Source organism: Mus pahari, chromosome 8 (genome assembly GCF_900095145.1).
Source record: "Mus pahari chromosome 8, PAHARI_EIJ_v1.1, whole genome shotgun sequence".
In the NCBI taxonomy this organism is placed as follows: Eukaryota; Metazoa; Chordata; class Mammalia; order Rodentia; family Muridae; genus Mus; species Mus pahari.
In genome coordinates, this window is record NC_034597.1 from 55,673,881 (window position 1) to 55,694,566 (window position 20,686).

At 42.8% G+C, this 20,686-nt stretch overlaps 1 protein-coding gene across 2 annotated transcripts in view; it reads left to right on the forward strand.

Moving 5' to 3' along the window:
• Kif13b (kinesin family member 13B) overlaps positions 1-20,686 on the forward strand; it is a 161,374-nt gene that overhangs the window by 30,336 nt on the left and 110,352 nt on the right. The window lies entirely within an intron of this gene.

Below are 20,686 nucleotides of genomic sequence, written 5' to 3' on the forward strand. Positions count from 1 at the left end.
GCAAATTAGTACTTGGCTTGGAATCCTTAACTTTTTTTTAAAAAATATTTATTTATTACATGTAAGTACACTGTAGCTGTCTTCAGACACTCCAGAAGATGGTGTCAGATTTTGTTACAGATGGTTGTGAGCCACCATGTGGTTGCTGGGATTTGAACTCAGGACCTTTGGAAGAGCAATCGGTGCTCTTAACCACTAAGCATCTCTCCAGCCCCTGGAATCCTTAACTTTTATACAGAGTTCTTTTAAAAAACACAGTATCTTGTAAATTTCACCTTTATCAAGCCTAATTCACATAAGCTTATAGTAAAATCATTTGTCTTGTGGTGCTAGGAATTGAACTCAGGGCCAAGACTGCTGGGTGAGGCATAGTCATGAAACGTAAAAATGCATGTATTTTCATGTTCTGACAAATATATAAAGCCAGTAATGCTTTGTCCAACCTTTAAGAACTGAAATGGAATTTACATAAGGATCACAAAGGATGTAGAAGTTACATTTGTCATTTCATTTTAAGAATTTTGTTATGGGGCTGGTGAGATGGCTCAGTGGTTAAGAGCACTGACTGCCCTTCTGAAGGTCCTGTGTTCAAATCCCAGCAACCACATGGTGGCTCACAACCATCTGTAATGAGATCTGACGCCCTCTTCTGGTGTATCTAAAGACAGCTACAGTGTACTTACATATAATAATAGATAAATCTTTGGGCCAGAGTGAGCGGGGGCTGGAGCAAGCAGAGGTCCTGAGTTCAATTCTCAGCAACCACATGATGGTTCACAACCGTCTGTACAGCTACAGTGTACTCATATACATAAAATAAATAAACAATTAAAAAAAGGAATTTTGTTATGGAAAACTTGAAAGATAATGTAAAACCATTATCCATGGCTAACAATGTCCTACCATCTCTTCCTCTTTTTCTTCATTCATATATTGTTTTGAGGAAAATTCCATTTATTCAGCAACATTTGGATGCTGTTACACATAATCATACTACTGTAAATTTGCCTTAAAGTTAGTTAATGATAGCGAGTTCACTAATCTGCTAGTCTGGAATCAGAACTGCCCCAACAATCCCAGAACTTTGTGAGTATGGACATGATGCCCCAGATAGTGTTCACCTGACTGCATATGGCAGGTTTTAGTCAGGTCATGCAGTGCAGGTACTCTTAAAATCCCATGTGGTTTGTGGTTTGTGAGTAAGTTGGGTATGAGCTGCAGATGAACTGCATGTTTGGACCTGTCTGCCCCTACAATGCCTGCTAGTTACCGTTGTTCTGCCCGGACTTATTCTCAAGGACCCTGTTTGATGTTGCCTCTGAAACAGTGGTTTGAAGGTCAGTTTGGAGTCTTGAGAGTTTCCTTCCAATCCTTCATGATGTGAAGAGCCAGTGCGCCCTCTTACCTACTTTAGTGTACCAGTGGACTTTCCCAGGAGTGGAATTCCATTGTTCACTAGGCATGTTCTTGGGGGGACACTAGGCATGTTCTTGGGGGACAGTCTCACTATTAGAATCCTTTAGGTGCCCATAGCACACAGCTTTGTTCTATAGTCATTTTGACCATCTCTGATTTCTGTGTGTGACACTGATGATGTTTTACTGCTTCCCAGGTACCTAAAGTTAGGATTGTAGTTACTGGATAGCGTACCTGATTTCCTGTATGTCAAACACTGCTTATGGGATATAGACTAGATGTTGCATGTGGGGTACTATATATGGACTGGACCCACCCAGAAGAGTGCTTGGTTTAGCCTACAGCTTGAATATTTAAAACTTAGAAGACTTCATGTATAAACTCAAAATTGTTATATGTTTAAACAGCCTGTGACCAGGCCTTCACCTCCTCAAGCCCAATTCCTTTGTTATTCTCAAAGCTCTGTAGATTCATTTAAAAAATATTTATTTTAAGCCGGGCAGTGGTGGCACATGCCTGTAATCCCAGCACTTGAGAGGCAGAGACAGGAGGATTTTTGAGTTCGAGGGCAGCCTGGTCTACAGAGTGAGTTCCAGGACAGCCAGGACTGCACAGAGAAACCCTGTCTGGAAAAACCAAAAAAAAAAAAAAAAATTTAAAAAATTTTTATGTGTATGAGTGTTTTGTCTGCAGGCATGTCTATGAACCATATGTGTATATTGTGACCTTAGAAGCCAGAAGATGCATCAGCTCCCTTGGAACTGAAGTTACAGACAATCGTGAGCCACCATATGGGTTCTGGAATCTGAACCCTGGTCCTCTCTAGGAGCAGCAAATGTTTGTAACTGCTGAACCATCTCTCTAATCTCAAATCAAATCTATTCTATTCTACTCTGTTTCCCGCTCACCCACCTTTTTATTTCTCCCTTTCTACAGTTTGGTTTGTTTGTTTGAGGCAGGATCTCACTATGTAGTCCTTGCTGGCTTGGAACTTGGTATATAGATCAGGCTAGTCTTGAACTCACAAAGGTCTGCCTGCTTCTGCCTCTGCCTCTGCCTCTGCCTCTTGAATACTGGCATTAAAGGTGTGTATCACTATGATAAACCCAGCAGTACAGATTCTTTCTGGCTTCTGTGACAAAGATCATTCTTCCTCACTTTTGCCTTGGGCTTTGAGACTCATTAGCCCCAACCCCATGTTTTCTTATTTTATTTATTTATTTATTTATTTTTTTGTGGTAAACACACAGAATTACAGAATCTCAGCACTCAAGAGCTGAGGCTGGAGGAAAGTGAGGATTTCAAGGTGAGGATGGTGATGCAAAGAGTTTGAGGCCTAACTCGGATACATTGTGAGACCCCTACCCCTCAAAAAGTACCATACCTTTCTTTATAACTAATACTATTTATTTATTTAAAAGATTTATTTATTATTATATCTAAGTACACTGTAGATGTCTTCAGATGGCACTAAGAGAGGGCGTCAGATCTCATTATGGATGGTTGTGAGCCACCATGTGGTTGCTGGGATTTGAATTCAGGACCTTAGGAAGAGCAGTCAGTGCTCTTAACCGCTAAGCCATCTCTCCAGCCCCAACTAATACTATTTAAAAGGGCATTTCTATGTTGCTGCAGAACTAGGTTGCTGCAGAATCTTACTCAATCTGTGATATTTCATTTATTTTACTTATTTATTTAGTGTGTGTTTGTATGTGCATTTGCTGACCAAAGGCTAATCCTAAGTATGATGCTGTTGACTCTGTGTGTGTGTGTGTGTGTGTGTGAGAGAGAGAGAGAGAGAGAGAGAGAGAGAGAGAGAAAACACAGGCTCTTATGGCTTGAACTCACTGAGTAGGCTAGGCTGGCTGGCCAGTGAGCAGCACAGATCCACCTGTCTGTCTTCCTAGTTCCCTAGTGTGGGGTTCTAAATAGATGCCACCTCCTCCAGGTGTTTAATGTGGGTTCTGGGCATCAAACTGAGGTTCTCAGTTTGCAAGGCATGCAGTTTACTTACTGAGCCCTATCTACAGCCTCAAACTGGGATATTTCTGAAGGTCATGGCAATGTTCACCAAAGTATGTTGAATGAGCAGTTCTGTGCATTTACTGCAGTGTCTTGGGGCAATGGGCAAAGATTTCCTGCTCTTGAGCCTTTCTAACTCTTGCTTACAGAGAGGTATATGGGGTCAGAAAACCTTGAGAGGGGATTTTGGTGTGATTGGAGGGAGTTAGAATGAGATTCACATGCTGCAGAGTAAAGGAATCACGTGGGTTATAAAAGTATTATAAAGAAGACAGCAATGGGAGAAACTGAGCATACCCCAATCCTGGAAAACCAATATTCTGCTGTTGTCAAGATGGACTGATGTGGTTATAAATGTATCAAAAAGAGTTATTTAATAAAAAATTAAAAGCATTCCTAAGTTAAAAGACAGATCACTGTAAAATTTTGAATGTCATCAGAATATAACCACTGTGTACATGTTTGATACTATTTATGATAGCCATTTCTTTTTTAAAACAATTATTTATGTATATGAGTACACTGTAGATGTCTTCAGACACACCAGAAGAGGGCATCGGATCCCATTACAGATGGTTGTGAACCACCATGTGGTTGCTGGGATTTGAACTCAGGACTTCTGGAAGAGCAGTCTGTGCTCTTAACCACTGAGCCACCTCTCCAGCTCTAAGTCTAATTTCTTTAATTTCAACTTTTTATTTCATGTGTTATGAATGTTTTACCTGCATATGCGTCACTGTACCATGTGCATACCTGGTGCCCCAGGAGGGCAGTGAGGGCATTTGGAGCCTCTGGAACTGGAGTCACAGATAGAGTCACAGATAGTTATGAGAGAGCCACCATGTGGTACTGCTGGCAGCTGAACCCAGGGCCTCTGTAGGAGCAGAAGCCGGAGTGGGAGCAGCCGGTGTTCTTAACTGCTCAACCTCCATCCTTTTGTTTGTTTTGATTGTTTCCTTTTTTTTTTTTCCTGAGACAGGGTTTCTCTGTGTAGCCCTGACTGTCCTGGAATTTGCTCTGTAGACCAGGCTGGCCTCCAGTTCTGCTGTTCACATGCCTCTTTTCCCAAGTGCTGGGATTAAAGAATGTGCCACCACTGACTGGTTCTAATTTTATTTTTTAAGAGCAGATTTTATCTTACTTTTGTGGTGCTGGGTCTATCACTAAGCTATTCTCAGCCTTCAGTGTTGTCTAGGAAAAACCCTTCTGGCTGAAAATCCCCACTCTGAGTACGAGATGTATAGTGGCTGAGCCTGTGTGCATTCATCATCCATTTCTGTGGAGTAGGGTACTGGGCCAGATATACTTCAGTGCTGAATAGAACTTTGGGCCTTGCCATTTCCAGAAGCCTCACATGCATCTTCAGACTCACTTGTATGAGACACCTTGCTGCTGCTTCAGATCCTCTGCCTTACCTCTCCTTGGAGCCTTTGATCACCTTTTAGCCCTGGCTGCTGCCAACTCAGCCTGAACTCTATCCAGACTCACTGAGACACAGTCACACACTTTCTTGTGCCCCCTCCCCCTCCTCCTGCTATGCCCAGCTTGCAGAAGATTCAGTTTGAGGTAGCCTGTCTGTGTGCCAGGTCTTCTGCTCATGCCTCACAGGGGGTTTAGCTTCCTGTTTACCCGTGGCCTCCTAGGACTTGTTACTGATCATTACAGAGAACAAACTTTATAGGAAGAGGTTGGGCCTATTCTTCCTAGAGTGGCTTATTAACTCCCAAAGCACTGGAAAGACAAGGATTGAGGCAGTACTGCTAGAGTTTAGTCATCCTCTTAGCTGTGGGATGGGAAGAGACAGTGTTGATTGAAAAAGAGTAGGACTTAGACTCTGGGGCTTGCTACCATCTGAGTGAATCTGGCAGCTTACATTACCTCCTGGAGCTTCAGTTGCCTTCTCTGTGAGGTGGAGGTGGTGGCTCTATTCATCACATGGACACTGCAGTGGGCATGGCCAGCTCTTCATGTAAGCATCTGGCCCATGATAATACTTCTTAGTAAATGATAATTGCTATAGTGTCATGGTAGACTTATTCTAATAATTTGTTAGACTATGTTGTATTTTAAGAGACATGCTTTTTGAACATGGTGTGTTCTAGGCAGTGAATAAGAATTTGTTGATTGGGTTGAACATGTAATAGCTATATCAGGTTTCTTTTTACTGACAGTATCATAAATGAGTTATATGTGTGTATTAATCTTCAGATGGCAGGATTGTGGGATTTCTCTGAAGAGCATCAACTGGCATTAATGTTGCTCAGAATTGGTTACAGTTGCACAAAGAACTGTCATTCTCAGACTAGAAGGACTCTAGTCCTGATTAGCGGGCTTAGGAACTGTCAGGAGTCTAATAATTAGGCAGTTCACAGTCCTTGGAAATGTAAGTGATGAATAAAGAATGTAAGTTTTGGATCTTCCATTGATGACAAGCAGCATTTATTTTATAGCTATTATTACTAGTTTTGGTTTTTTGAGACAGGGAATTCCTTAGACTCTGCTGCCTTAGCACCCTGAGTGCTAGGACCATAGGTATGTGTCTCCACTCATGGCCTGTGCTATTGATTGGCACCTAACTTTTTTGATCTTGGCAAGGTGCCTGATAAGGGAAAGGTGAATATGCATCAGCAGCTAAGAGTATTGTTTTCTCTAATGTACTCAGTGACCCATTTATTGTGTTTTAGGAGTGTTGACCTGAAGAAGACAGTGGTTCTAGGCTTCATGGAGCTTGCTGTTGCTAGCACAGTAGGATGTCTTAGACTCATCTAAGCCATATGATCATTTATAATGAAATATAGTAGCATTCTATGACTAGACTTAGGCATAAGGGCATGTCTCCCTCCCAACCACTCCACCAGGAGCTAAGTTACAATATAACCTTGCTGAGTCCTGCACCATGCTTAGTAGCAGACAGCCACATTAGTTATTCAGTGCTCTTGCTAGGGGCCAGTGAGGTCACATCTCTCAGACAAATACCTGGCTGGAAAGTTTCCCTGGAGACACATATAGCAGCTATTCTGACCAGATCAGAGTTCAGGTAGGGCCCCACTCAAGAGTACTCCCAAGGGAGCAGGATAGGCGGCTGCTTTCTTCTTGTGGGTTGCCCTCCCAGAAAAGATGTATCTCCATCCAGTTTTGGTTGATCTATGTTCAATGCTGTACATTTTTTCAGTGAAAAATTATTTTTAGTATTTGCTATAACCCTTTTAATGCTGATCAGAAAAAGATAACTGGGGGGCATGCAAAAACTGCTTCCAGAGCAGAAATCAACTCTGGGTTTTTTTTTGTTTGTTTGTTTGTTTGTTTTTGGCAGGAACCCTTTAAAGCCTGCAAACCCCTCCTTAAGATGCATAGGATTATAAAGGAGACCAGATTTGTGCTGGGGTATAACTATCAAAAATGTTTTTAGAAATATGCAAAGTAGTAATTTGCACTTACTAAGTTACTACTGTGCTAACCAACCAGATCAAGTGTTGGGAATAATCACTTAGACTTTGAAATTGTCTTGGGTGTATATGATATTTAAAGGTATTTGCAACAGGGCTGAAAGATGTTTCAGTTGTTGAAAGCACAGGGCCTGAGTTCAGTTCCTAGTATCTATTCATGTCAGGCAGATTCACAACCCTTGTAACTCCAGCTCTTGGGCATCAGATGACCTCTTCTGCTTCTGCAGACACTGTACTTAAGTGCATTTCCTTATGTGCACCTCTCCAAACAAACAAACATTTGCAACAATTAGAATGTGCTAGGAAAGCAGGTGGGTTTGTTGGGGTGATAAGAGTCACAGCCTCTGCTTAATCTACATCAGTAATTGAGGGGTGCATCAGTTTCAGTGAGAAAGTCTTGAGAAGTGGCAGTGTAACTGCTCATTTGGGTTCACAGAGCACCTCCTTCAGTCTCTGAGCTAAAGAATCCCTGCTCTCGAGTGGGCCTCCTTGGTTGGTATTTTAGATCACAGGCCAGCCATTATCTCTGGGTTGATCAAATGGATGGCTGTGTTCCCATTACTTGATATGTGATGAGGGTGCTGTGCTTAGGGTTCGGAGGCCAAGGTCTTGAGGATATAGAGGACAGCATGACCTTGGGGTAGAAGGAGAGAAGCTCGAGAATGAGCCCCATGTGAGTAATGCAAAGTCAGAAGCCTGGTTGGCTATGAGCATTTCCCATGTATTGACTTTTCTAATCTCCATTATTATTTGTCTTTTGCAGATGGGAAACAGGCACAGAAAGATTAAGTAACTTGCCCAAAGTCAAAACGAGGCCTGTCTGGCTCTCTGATTCCAGACTACTCACTCAGCACAAGAGCACCCTAATGACATTGTGGAGGACACTTAGTAGTGTGTAACTGTAGATGGGACAGTGGGTCAGAGGCTGCTAACGATATTGGCCAAAGATGGAAAGGCTCTCTGAATGCCAAACTTTAAGAATAGGTGAAGGATTTTCCAGCCCAGAAATCTATATATCTCAGTTTTCAACTTAGACAAAAATTAATGTAATAAATAAAGTCTGATGTTTCTGAGTAGATTTTTTTTCTAACAGTTTCTGTACTCTTTGTGCCTGTTTTCCTCCCTGACCAAAAAATGCTTTTTGGGGGTAGGATTTTATTATCCTCTCCAGCTAGTGTTTGCACTTACACCATCATAGTCACCTGATTCGATGGGGACTGGTGCATTTCCTAAATGTGCAGTCTGGTGACTCCATCATGGCCATCTGATGCTTGTACAACATGAAGCAAAGGAGCCTTTTGAGATCTGGTTTATTTTCTGGCCTTGTGTATGAGAATGCATGCCAATGTAAGATGCAAGAGGCTGTATGAGGTCAGGGGTGCACTAATATGCAGACAATCTCCCAGCTGCATTGCACTGACTCCACCCCTCACTCCTTTGTAAATGCAGCATGCCAGGACTCCCCTGTCTAGGAAAAGAGGCTCCTGGCCACACAGTGAACTGATAGTGAATGACATATCAGATTAGTGTGGCCAATTCTAACTAGACATTTTGGGGAGTGTTTCCCAACCTCCTCCCACAGTTGTGGAATGTGACAGATGAGAGTCTAAGCTGAGTGGGTATAAGAGTAACCTGAACTTCGGGCACTTCTGTAGGTATGTGGTCTGAAGATTTTCACACCATGTGCTTACAGGAATCTTGGTGCTTACAGCCAGTCTTTGTAACACATTCTTAACACACATTTTATGATGGGCTTGGCTAACTAGTTCCTGGTCCCAAGTGCTGGTTGACTGAGATCAGATTCAGCACCAGCTCATGTGATATTATATGGGCATTCATGAATTGCACAGAATGTCTTAGAAGCCCATGCTAACCTCATTCCATACCCTAACCCACAGCCTGTGTGAAATGCCCTTATCTCAGACTATGATTTATGATCAGAATGTTTGGTTGGCTTTTTTTCTATCTGCTGTAAGGCAGTGATGATTTTCAGGTTGGTATCTTTACCAAGAGCAAATATTGTTTACTCTTGTTCTCTCAAAGATATTATATTGTGCCAGGAAGCGTTCGTAAAGGAAAAATCCACAAAGCAGCTGTTTCTGATGTAATTGCATTAAGGTCTCTTTATTATAAGTTCAGGCTTGGGCTTTCCTTTAATTCAGCCTTGAGACAGCAGGAGAGGAAGATGGCACAGCCTCGAACCTTCAGTAGGACAAGGTTTTATAGGAAATGGGAGCAAGTGAGAGACTGTCTAGCCTTGCAAATATCTAATAGAATGACTGTTGTAAGTCAACAGGTGGGTGCTCTGAAGGAAAACCATGAACAATCATAAACAGTCTGCAAATACATCTAAAACAATCAGACCAATCTTTGATTGACTGTTGTTAGGAAGTAGCTAGAGAGTAATTTTGGCGTAAGGGCCAAGGACAAGTCATGGGGTCCTATCTGGTACTTGGGTGTAGCTTGGGTTTATTTGTAGGTGAAAAAAATTTTGTTTTTAAAGATGGAGGCCAGTTCCAAGATGGAGTAGGTTTGACCTCTTAGTTCCTTTCTGCAGTCTCATGTTTTACTTCCCTCTTTGAAAATTTCCTTTTATCTTACAGTCCAGTAGTGGGATTCAACAGTTGCTTAAAAACGATTTATTTATTTTATATATGTGAGTACATTATCACTGTCTTCAGACACACCAGAAGAGAACATCAGATTCCATTATAGATGGTTGTGAGCCACCATGTGGTTTCTGAGAATTGAACTTAGGACCTCTGGAAGAACAGCCAGTGCTCTTAACCGCTGACCCTCAACCCTCAATGGTTGGCTTTTTAAAAAACAAAACGAAACAAAACAAAACATGTATTTATCTTTTTTTTCTTTTTTAACATGTATTTATTTTTATTTTATGTGTATAAATGTTTTGCCTACATTTATTGTAACATCCATTCTATACCTGGCACCTGAGGAGGTTAGAAGAGGGTGTTTTCTAGTTTCTTTGGAGACTCGGTTGTGTCATGTGATGTTTTTCTGGAAATTGTCTTATGAGAGGATATTTTTGCTGGAACAGACACACGGGAGGATGTTTTGCTGAGAGCAGACATGTATCTTTCTGTAAGCTGCCTGGAAAAAGGGCATGTGATGTTTTGCTAGAGCAGATGCTTGAGGGAACATGTGATGTTTGGAAAGGGTATATTAATAACCCAACAGACAGTGGACGATATCGTGTGGCATTGGTTTGCCTTGCCTTCTTTGCTAATCATTGAATGTTGTGACTTTGTGAAGAGAGGCATGGGAGGGAACTTCTGGTGGTGTTCCAGGGGATTCTTGCTGCTTCTTGGCAAACCCTCGAGGTTTCTTCTGGACTGAACTGCTGTTGTTGATTTGTGAATGGTGTTTGGGAGTGGATCTAGCTAAGGCTGATTTGGGTGTACTGAACTGCTGATATCATGATAACAAAGATCCTCACGGAACTATTTCTAAACAGATCCACATCTTCCTTTGCCCTATTGACCTCTCCTTTCCACTACCTCTGGTGGGTGGTGGGCTAGAAGGGAGGTTGGAGCATTTGAATATACTTATTAGAGTAGGTTTTGAAAAATATAAGCCTACAGGGTATCAGATTCACTGGGACTAGGGTTACAGGTTGTAAATCTGCCATGTAGGTGCTGGGTACCAAACCCAAATCCTCTGCAAGAGCTGACAGTGCTCTTAACCACTGAGCCATCTGACCAGCTCCTCAACAGTAGTTTCTCCTTTTTAAAAGATTTATTTATTTTTACTTATATGAGTACACTGTAGCTGTCTTCAGACACACACAAGAAGAGGGTATTGGATCCCATTACAGATGGTTGTGAGACACCGTGTGGTTGGTGGGAATTGAACTCAGGACCTCTGGAAGAGCAGTCAGTGCTTTTAACCGCTGAGCCATCTCTCCAGCCCTAATAGTTTCCTAATAAGTAGCTTCTGCTTAACTTTATTTATTTTGATATAGTCTCATGAAGAGCAGGATATCTCTACCTTGTAGCAGAGACGAGCTTTAAGGTCCTCCTGCCTTCATCTCCCAAATGCTGAGATTATAGGTCAATATCACCATACTTAGTTCATAGTCTCTGATTTCAATAAACATTCATCAAATACCTCAGACTTGGCAGCCTTTGGGCTGATGGTTGCCAAGGATAACAGATGAAGGAGCTGATGTGGCAGTGGCTGGCAGCAGGATCACCTGTAGTTAGTTGCTGAATGTAGTGCACATTGTAAAGGATTAGGGAGCTCTGCGAAATGTGTATTTTCTTTTCTCTTTAAAGATTTATTATGTGTTTGTGTGCATATGCACACACGTGTGGAGGTACTTGAGGAGGTCAGAAGAAGGCACTGGATCCCCTTGAAACTAGAGTTACATGATTAAGGGTGAACAACCGTGTAGGTGCTGGGAACCAAACTGGAGCCCTGTATATAAGCAGCAAAGACTTTTAACCACCAAGCTATCAACTCCAGCCCCTAATGACATAATTTTAAAAGATTTCTGTGTGTGTGTCTGTGTACATGTGCACATGCAGGTGACTGTTGAGGTCAGAAGGGTGGGATTGGGTCCCTTGCAGCTGGACTTTTAAGTGTTTGTGAGAGGCCAGAGATTGGGACTGGGATCCATAGGTTTTTTTATAGATCAGTTAGCATTCTTCACTGCTGAGCCTTCTCTCTAGTCTCCTTGTTACTGGAGCCTGGAAAGGTTAAGGTAGTGACATAACAAAAGGTAGACAGGATTCAGACCCAGGCTTTTAAATTCTGAAGCCCAGACTTGGCCTCTGTGACTACCCTGTGCCACATTACATACTGGTGAAGTTATGGCAGAAGTGGCTTTGGTTGTGCTTTCCAAATGGGTTTATTCTTCAGTACCTTGTCCCTGCTATATGGATGGAAGATAGGAAATATTGGGCTTGAAACTACTACTGTACTGCTCTTGCTGTAGGGAGCAGAATCTTAGGTGGACTGCTTTGAGTGCTTACACGGGGTATCTAGGCAGCAGTTCTCCTTGGAGAGTTACTTATCAGTGTTGTGTTTGTCAGGGTCATTTCATTGCTCTGTGCACTTGGTTCTTTTTTTTTGTTGTTTTGTTTTTCGAGACAGGGTTTCTCTGTATAGCCCTGGCTGTCCTGGAACTCACTTTGTAGATCAGGCTGGCCTCGAACTCAGAAATTCGCCTGCCTCTGCCTCCCAAGTGCTGGGATTAAAGGCGTGCGCTGCCACCACCACCCAGAGCTCTTGGTTCTTTAAGGCCATCATGGAAGAGTGAATGTAGGTTGGTGAACAGGACAACAGAAGGAGTAAGAACTGGGCTGCCTTAATAAGATTGAACCAAGAGCTGTGGAAACATCAGCTCCATGCCTCATGCACACATGTCTCCACAGCTTTCCGTTGAGCCTGCTTTCTTTTGCTGTGCACTCTATTTAAAGACGAGAAAATATAGTAAGGGGGAAAAATCCAAAATCTAAACCAGGTCATTTAAAATGAGCACTTTCTTCTCCACTTTCCTAAACTATGCTGTCTTTAATTTGTCTTCCTACATCTTGTGGCATGGCTAGGGGACCAGACAGTAAGAGGAAGTGGGGTGTTGGGAGGGGACTGACTTCAAATGTTAAAGTGGAAAGACATAGTTTCCAGTGGTACTCTTGGGTCTGAATCCCAACATTGTTGATGAATGAGTTATTGACTCTTTGATCTTTCTGCCTTAGTACCGTGAAACAGCTCAAGGCCTACTTTGTAGGTTACGAGAAGTAAAAATTGGCAGCCATTTGACATGTAGCAGTGACAAAAAGAGCTCTTACATATATATACATGTATGTATGTATATTCTGGGAATCAAACCCAGACCCTCTGCATGCTAGGCAGATATTATACCACTGACCTATATCACCACCCTGGGCTCTGTTATTCTTCTTTTTTCTCCTCCTTTTTTCTTCTTTTTTTTTTCAAGACAGGGTTTCTCTGTGTATCCTTGGCTGTCTTAGAACTCACTGTGTAGGCCAGGGTGGCCTTGAACTTAGAGATCTGTCTGCCTTTGCTTCATGGGTGTTGGGATTGAAGATGTGTTACCACTACTGACAGTTTCTATTATTCTTAATAAGTTAAAAAAAAAATAGAGACCTAGACTAAGTTAAACAGTGCCTCAGATATATCTTCCTTTGTCACTGCTCTGAAAGGAGAATGGTAGCAGGCCAGCCTGATATAACCCTAGCTGTCCTGGTTGTGACCACCATCATGCCAACTAGGTGACCCTGGCACTCGATACAAATCTTGTTTGATAAACAGTGATTAAGAGAATCAGTTGAGCATTCACAGCTAGCTGCCAATCCCCAGTGCATTTCTTGATTGATATTTAATATATTAATAGCTTTTCTTTTTTGGGAAATTCAGGTATGTTATGTGCCTGCAGCCATCTATATGTAGCTTAGCATAGAAGTCCTTGCTTCTGCCATTCCATGAATAGACACTTCTGGCTTGATACTGCCAGAGATGTGCTCTGTGATAGAGTGTGCTGCCCAAGCTTGGTTTGTCTGCTTCTTTCCTTGGTCTCTTGGCATTATCTGCTTTTGGCAACAAGTTCTTACACACCAGCCTATTCTGAAATAGGAGTAACGGTTAGGGAGTTTTCTGTTTGTACGTAATGCTGGGATATGAGGATGAATGCTTAAAAGCAATTTTCAAACTCCTGTATTCAGTGGTGTATATGCTGGGTACAATTTAGTTTATATTTTTAAATTAAAAATTTTTTTTTATCAGATATTTTCTTCATTTACATTTCAAGTGCTACCCCCTTTCCTAGTTTCCTCTCCAAAAATCCCCTCTCCCCTCCCCCTGCTCCCCATCCCACACACTCCTGCTTCCTGTCCCTGGCATTCCCCTATACTGGGGCATAGAATTTTCACAAGACCAAGGGCCTCTCCTCCCACTGATGGCCAACTAGACCATCCTTTGTTACATATGCAGTTAGAGACATGAGTCCCACCATGTGTTTTCTTTGATTGGGGGTTTAGTCCCAGGGAGCTCAGGGGGTACTGATTAGTTCATATTGTTGCTCCTCCTATAGGGCTGCAGACCCCTTCAGCTCCTTGGGTATAACATTTTCTTTTTATTTAATGCATATGGGTGTTTTGTCTGCATTTTTGTGTATCAAGTATAGGTGGTGCTCACTGAGGCTGGAAGAGGGTGTTGAAACCCCTGAAATTGGACTTTAGACAGTTCTGAGTAATCATATAGATGCTGGGAATCAAACCCAGCTCCTGGAAGAGCAGACAGTGATCTTAACCATTGAGCCATCTCTCTAGCTCCACAATTTAGTTTTAAACAAGAATTCACAGGGTTAGCGAGATGGCTGAGCTGCTAAGAGTGCATACTGCTTTTGCAGAGGACCCACGTTTGGCTCCTAACATCCACATTGGGCAGCTTACAAACACATGCAACTTCATTTCTAAGGGGGATCCAACGAGGCCTTTTCAGGTGTCCACATTCCTGTGATGAGTATGTGTGTGTTTGTGTGTGTGCTCAATTAAAAAAAAAAATCAGAATTCAATAGCTGGTCATGGTAGCAAGTGTAGTCCCAGCATTCTGGAGGCAATGGCAGGAGGATTGGATTACATAGCCAGACTCTCAGAAGAAACAAAAGCTACAGTGAGATGCTCTGGTGTTCTAACTTGAATGTTATTGGGAAGACAATGCCAACTCTCCTGTGTTGCTGGAACACTTGAGTCAGTAACACATGCTTGGCATGGAGTTTGACTTTTCTAAAATGTAAGTATGGTTCTGGCATAAGCAGCCACACTGTGTGACCTAACATTTATATTCTTAGCTATCTCTTTAAGAAGAATAAAAAGAAATGTATGTACAAAGGCTTATTGTTGAATGTTTCTACCAGTGTGCTTTCTAGTGACCCTAAACTAGAAGCAGTTCAAAGGCACGACCGATAATGAATAAATAAAATACAATATGGCAATAAAAAGAAACCCAGTGCTGATAACACCCTCCTCAGGAGTGACCTTCACAGTTGTGCTATGTCAGACACCTGATGCAAGGAACAATATTGTGTGTACTTCTTTTCATATTAAATGTCCTGAAAAGACAAGGAGAAAAAAAACCAAATCTACAGTAGCATATGATGGCCTGAGTCTAGTGTAGAGCCTGACGTATTGTAGACCTGACTATTGGGACATGGGAGAGCCTTTGGGAAGATGGAGGTGTTCTGAGCATCCATTGTGGAGGTGGCAACCATTTGCAAACTATCATTGAATTATATACACTTAGGATGGGTGAAATTTATGATATAATAAGTTTATAACTCAACCATGCCTGTCACATTTTACTGATATTTGGTTGATGCTCACCTGGGATGCACTACAAGGTGGGGACTCATTCCTTGAAGTTTTGAGGTTGGGCATGCAGAGGCTTTGTGAGTGGTAGAGAGTCAAGGAGATAGGGCTGATTCCACATGGAAAAGGGGGCAGCATAGTCCAGTGTCTCAAACCTAGTAGTCCTGTATTGAGGCCAGTGTGCAGCACAGTGAGACTTCATTTCAAAACATAGAAAATGGAGTTATAGACAAAGGTACTTTCTAACACTTTGGCTCCTGGCAGGTCACACACATGCACCTGTCCAGGAGCTATATGGAAAACACACACACACACACACACACACACACACACACACACACACACACACAGAGTTAATCACACAGAGTTAATTTTAAAATGCCTTGGCTACCTCAAAGGCTGGGCACTCCTGAACCTTCCCTGCTTCCCCAGGTCCAGTCGGGGAAGTGACCAGTGGCCACTCAGCTGAATTCTCACATGGCTGGTTGGCTTGCTTTCCTGCTGCTCCTGTGTGCCATCATTCTTCCCCAAATCATGGCGATTCTCCTCTGTTCTTCTCTGCATCCTTGCCCATGTAACATCCTGCCCTGTGCCCAGCCATTGATATAAAGTAGTAAATGGAGCAAAATTAAGGGAAGCTGGGTGTCCTTTGACAAGGCCTGGCTGATGTTCTGGGCAGAGTGGTACAGAGGTTCAGGGTCAGAGTTTGTCATCTAGCCAGACACAGGCCAAGACATAACGCTTTTTTTTTGTTTTTTTTTTTTGGTTTTTCGAGACAGGGTTTCTCTGTATAGTCCTGGCTGTCCTGGAACTCACTCTGTAGACCAGGCTGGCCTCGAACTCAGAAATCCGCCTGCCTCTGTCTCCCAAGTGCTGGGATTAAAGGCGTGCGCCACCACGCCGGCTAAGACATAACTCTTAATGAATTCCTGGTAGAGCACTGTATCCTAATCTGCTTTAGGTTGCAGATGCTAGTCTGAGAGTTTAGATTGTAAAACTCTGTTATTTTCTTCCTCCAACAAAATGAAACAAAAGCCATGATCCATGTGACTGAGGCGAGTATTTGCTGAATGAATAACAGTGAGGAGGAAGAAGAGCCAGCAGGCTTGAGAGAGGTGGGAACTGTCTTCACAGCCTCCACTGAGCTGTGCGGAGCTGCCCGCACTTGGAGGTTGAATCTTCAGTTGAATCCAAGGAAGCTAAGGGGACTCCTGTTTAGTAGTAGATTTGGGGGAGTGATTATACAAATGAATTAGAAATTTCAAGTTTATCTCTTCACTAGTCAATTATAACTGCAGACAACATTGCATCATCAAACGAGCCATCTCCCATGTATCAGTACGTATGAGTACGTGTGGCACACACCCTACACATACTGTTGTATTTTTCTTTGAGGTTCCCAGGTTTCCTGACTTCATTCTGAATTCTAGATTTGCTCATTACTTCAATTAGAGTTGATAGCAAATGACATTCCCTCTGTGAATGTGACGTTTGTGTTGGAGGTCCCTTGTTTAGTGTGGATGTATTTTATTTTTTATTTTATTTACTATTTTTTTTTTAAAGAAAAATTTTTACGTAGCCCAGTTTGGCCTCATACTTGCTATGTGGCTGAGGATAATGACATCAACTACTGATCTCTTGGCCTTCTCCCAAATGCTGGATTTATGTGATGTTCTGAATTGAAAACAGAGCTTGGTACATACCAGGCTGACCCTCTACCAGCTGAGCTACATTCCTAGCCAAGTTTAAAAGAGCATCAGAGAGCTCAGAGAAGTAAAAGTTAAAAGTTTCTTCTACTAGTCCAAAAAAGTTGCAGCAATCTCTATAGATAAACCTTTGTCATTTGAGTCTGTAGTTACTCAGGTAAGTGTGCATCACTCAGTATATGCTTTACAAGAAGGCACTGAGGGGACAGATGGCCCAGCGGGTAAGAGCATTGACTGCTCTTCTAAAAGTCCTTCCAGCAACCACATCACGTGTAATGTGTAACCACACCCGTAATGAGATCTGATGCCCTCTTCTGGTGTGTTTGAAGTCACATACAGTGTACTTATTTATAATTATAAATAAATCTTTGAGCAGGAGCAGTTAGGGACTGAGCGAGCAGGGTTGACCAGAGAGAGCAGAGGTCCTAAAAAAAAATTCAATTCCCAACAACCACATGAAGATTCACAACCATCTGTATAGCTACAGTGTACTTGCATACATAAAATAAATAAATCTTAAAAAAAAAAAAAAAGAAGGCACTGAAGGTAGATCAGTATTCTCTGGCCGAATTTAAACCTTCTTATAATGAAGGCAGACTGGCTATTTAAAATAGTATTTTATTTTATGTATGTGTTTGTGAATATATATGCATGTATATGTCTGTGAAGGCCAGAGGAGGCCATTCACATTTCTTGGAGCTGGAGTTAGAGCTTTTTGTGATCCGTCTGATGTGGGTACTTGGTTCTGAATCCCTGTCTTCATGGTTGAACAGTAAGTGCTCTTGAGTCCGATCGCCTACTTGCTCGTTTTTTTAGGATTCTCCTCCTTTGTTTCCTGGGATACCTGGTACACTCACCCCTGACCCTTTTAACTTTTTTATTTTATTTTAAAAATCAATGGATTTTTTTTTCTGTCTTCATATTGTGTCCTTCTGTTTAAAAGCTTTCCTAGTTGTTTTTTCTTTTTTCTTTTTTTGAAGATTTATTTATTATATGTAAGTACACTGTAGCTGTCTTCAGACACACCAGAAGAGAGTGTCAGATCTCATTACAGATGGTTGTGAGCCACCATGTGGTTGCAGGGATTTGAACACAGGACCTTCGGAAGAGCAGTCAGTGCTCTTAACCACTGAGCCATCTCTCCAGCCCGGTTTCCTAGTTTTTGACTGTGGAATTTGCATTTTTATTTCTCACTTGCCTTACTGTTTCCGGGTGACTTGGGGAAGGAGGGATGATGGTGGTAAAAGTTCTGTTCTGCAGAGACTCTGTCATGTAAGAGAGTAGTATCAGGAATAAGGAAATAGTACTAGAGAAAATGGAATCAAGCTGAGAAGTGACAAATGCATAAGAGCCTCTCAAGTCAAGGCTGACAAAGTCATGCCGACTTCCCCAGAGCAAGCAGTGGGTACTCTGTGTTGGGGAAGGAAAGCTGGGGGAACAGTGTATTTTGGGTGTTGGGCAGGGGTGGGGGAATGGTATAGTTTGGGTGTTGGGCAGGGGTGGGGGAATGGTGTAGTTTGGGTGTTGGGCAGGGGCCAGGTTGCCTATAGAGTGCATGAGTTATTTACTGAGCAAGCAGAAGCTTGTATTAATCTCTGATAAAAAAAGAACCTCACTCCCTAGAGGTCACAGGTTGCCTGAAATGACACAGCCAAAACTGCTATCAAGAGGATGGATGGCCAGGGTACAGTGGAGGTAGTTCGGGTCATTGGTGTTGAGAAGGGCTCACTGTAGTGGGGGTTCTTGTGGATGGATCCTTGAGGGAGATGGTTTGGTTTCTGGTTTTCTGCTCTGCAGGAGGGCTTAAAGAAGCAGAGGCATCAGAGGGCAGCAGCAGTGATAGTGTGGCCTTGTATGGGTGTGGGAATGTGGAATATGGAAGTGCTGAGGTAGCCTGTGCTGTTAGGCTCTGCTTCTCCACCTGCCCTGGCAGCATGATAGGCCCAGGGAAGTGAAAGCTGCTGTGAACACAACCAGAACAGACTCTAGGGGGAAACAGCTTCAGTGAGGCAGAGCATTTAATGGGGAAACAAAGGCTACTTAAACCTTTGGGGTGGTGGGTAAGGACTTTGTGGGTGAGTGTACATCATTGGCCAGGCAGGGCCAGGGCATTGGGGATGTCCTGTTTGCATAAGGAGGAATTCCAGGTGCTAATGGACATGATCTTATAAGGGAGAGGAAGTTTAACCTGGCTACTGAGCTGTGTGACCTCCTGCGGTGGTGGTGGGGCTCAGGGCTACTTACACTGGGACATGCAGGCTCCTAACAGGGCTTATTAACAGTCCTACTCCTGCTGCTCTCAGAATGAGATTTTCAGAGGTTTCGAGCCTCTGGTGCTCTTGCAGGCTCTTACTGATAGGGAGTTGTAATGGATGTTTTCTTGTTGTAAGTAAGTATTGCACAGGACTGGAGATGTAGCTCAGTGGTAGAATACTTGCCTAAGATTCATGTATAAGGCCTTGAGTTCACTTTCCAGCGTCTCTCTCACACACACACACACACACACACACACACACACACACACACACACACACTAAGATTCATGTATAAGGCCTTGAGTTCACTTTCCAGCGTCACACACACACACACACACACACACACACACACACACACACACACACGCACGCGCGTGCGCGCGCGCTGAGGAGTTGTACAGAACTGAAAAAGTAACCCAGTAAAGCATCTCATTCCTGTGGGTTTTCCTAGCCAGCTTTTCTCCTCTCCTTAGATGATCTGTTGCTGGGACCAGGATGATTGGCACAGCCTTTGTTGCTTGTATAGTAAAGAGAAGTCCCACTTCTCACAGTGTTCCCCAGTAGGTTCTGTGGAGTTCTAGTCCTTTGGTTGATTTGCTGGTGGTGTTTTCGAATACTGAGGCCTCTTTTGTCTCATTCTCCAAGCATACTTTCTCAATGATACTCAATGGAATATTCCAGATGTTGAGAAAAAAGTGGACTGGGCTTTTAATGACATAAGAACTTCTTAATGAGACCTGCCTGTGAAGGTTGAGAAACATCCGTGAGTTCATTCAGTACAGGGATTTAATCCTGTCAGTTTTATTCTGTGTGTAGAAAGGAGGTTGGGGGAGGAGTGACAAGAGAAAACTCAGTCATCACAGCTTGTAGTTTGGTTGCTGGTACTGCCAGTTGAGTCCCAAAGAGGAAACAGCATCATTGCTATGGTGGCTGGATTAAAACAAGCCCTTTGTTTTCTTTCTTTGTTTCTTCAGACAGGCTTTCCTATAGGGCACTGGCCTCTAATTGGCTGTGTAGCCAAGGATGTCCTTGATTCACCTCCTGAGTTCTGGGATTTTAGGCATGTGTTACCGTGGCAGGCTTATGCAGGGTTATGTTAGGATGGAACCCAGGGTGTCAGATATGCTAGACAGGCATTCTATGGGCTGTTACATTCCAGTCTCAAACTCTTTGTGATGTTTACACTTTTTAGAGTGTGTCAGGGTGGGATCTTGCTAGGTTGGATTCTGCATATTTTTTAACAGTGATCATTTCGGTACCTTAAAGCTTTAGAATTCAAAGAGATGATTGTTGACAGGATGGTGGTGCAGTCTTTAACCTCAGCTGTCAGGAGGCAGAGGCAGACGCAGATGCAAGAGGATTTCTCTGAGTTCCTTCCTGGCCAGCCTGCTTTGTATAATGAGTCCAGGCCAGTCAGGAATATATAGTAAGACACCCCCTCCCCCACCTTCTCCCTTCCTCCCTCCCTCCCTTCCTCCCTTCCTCCCTTC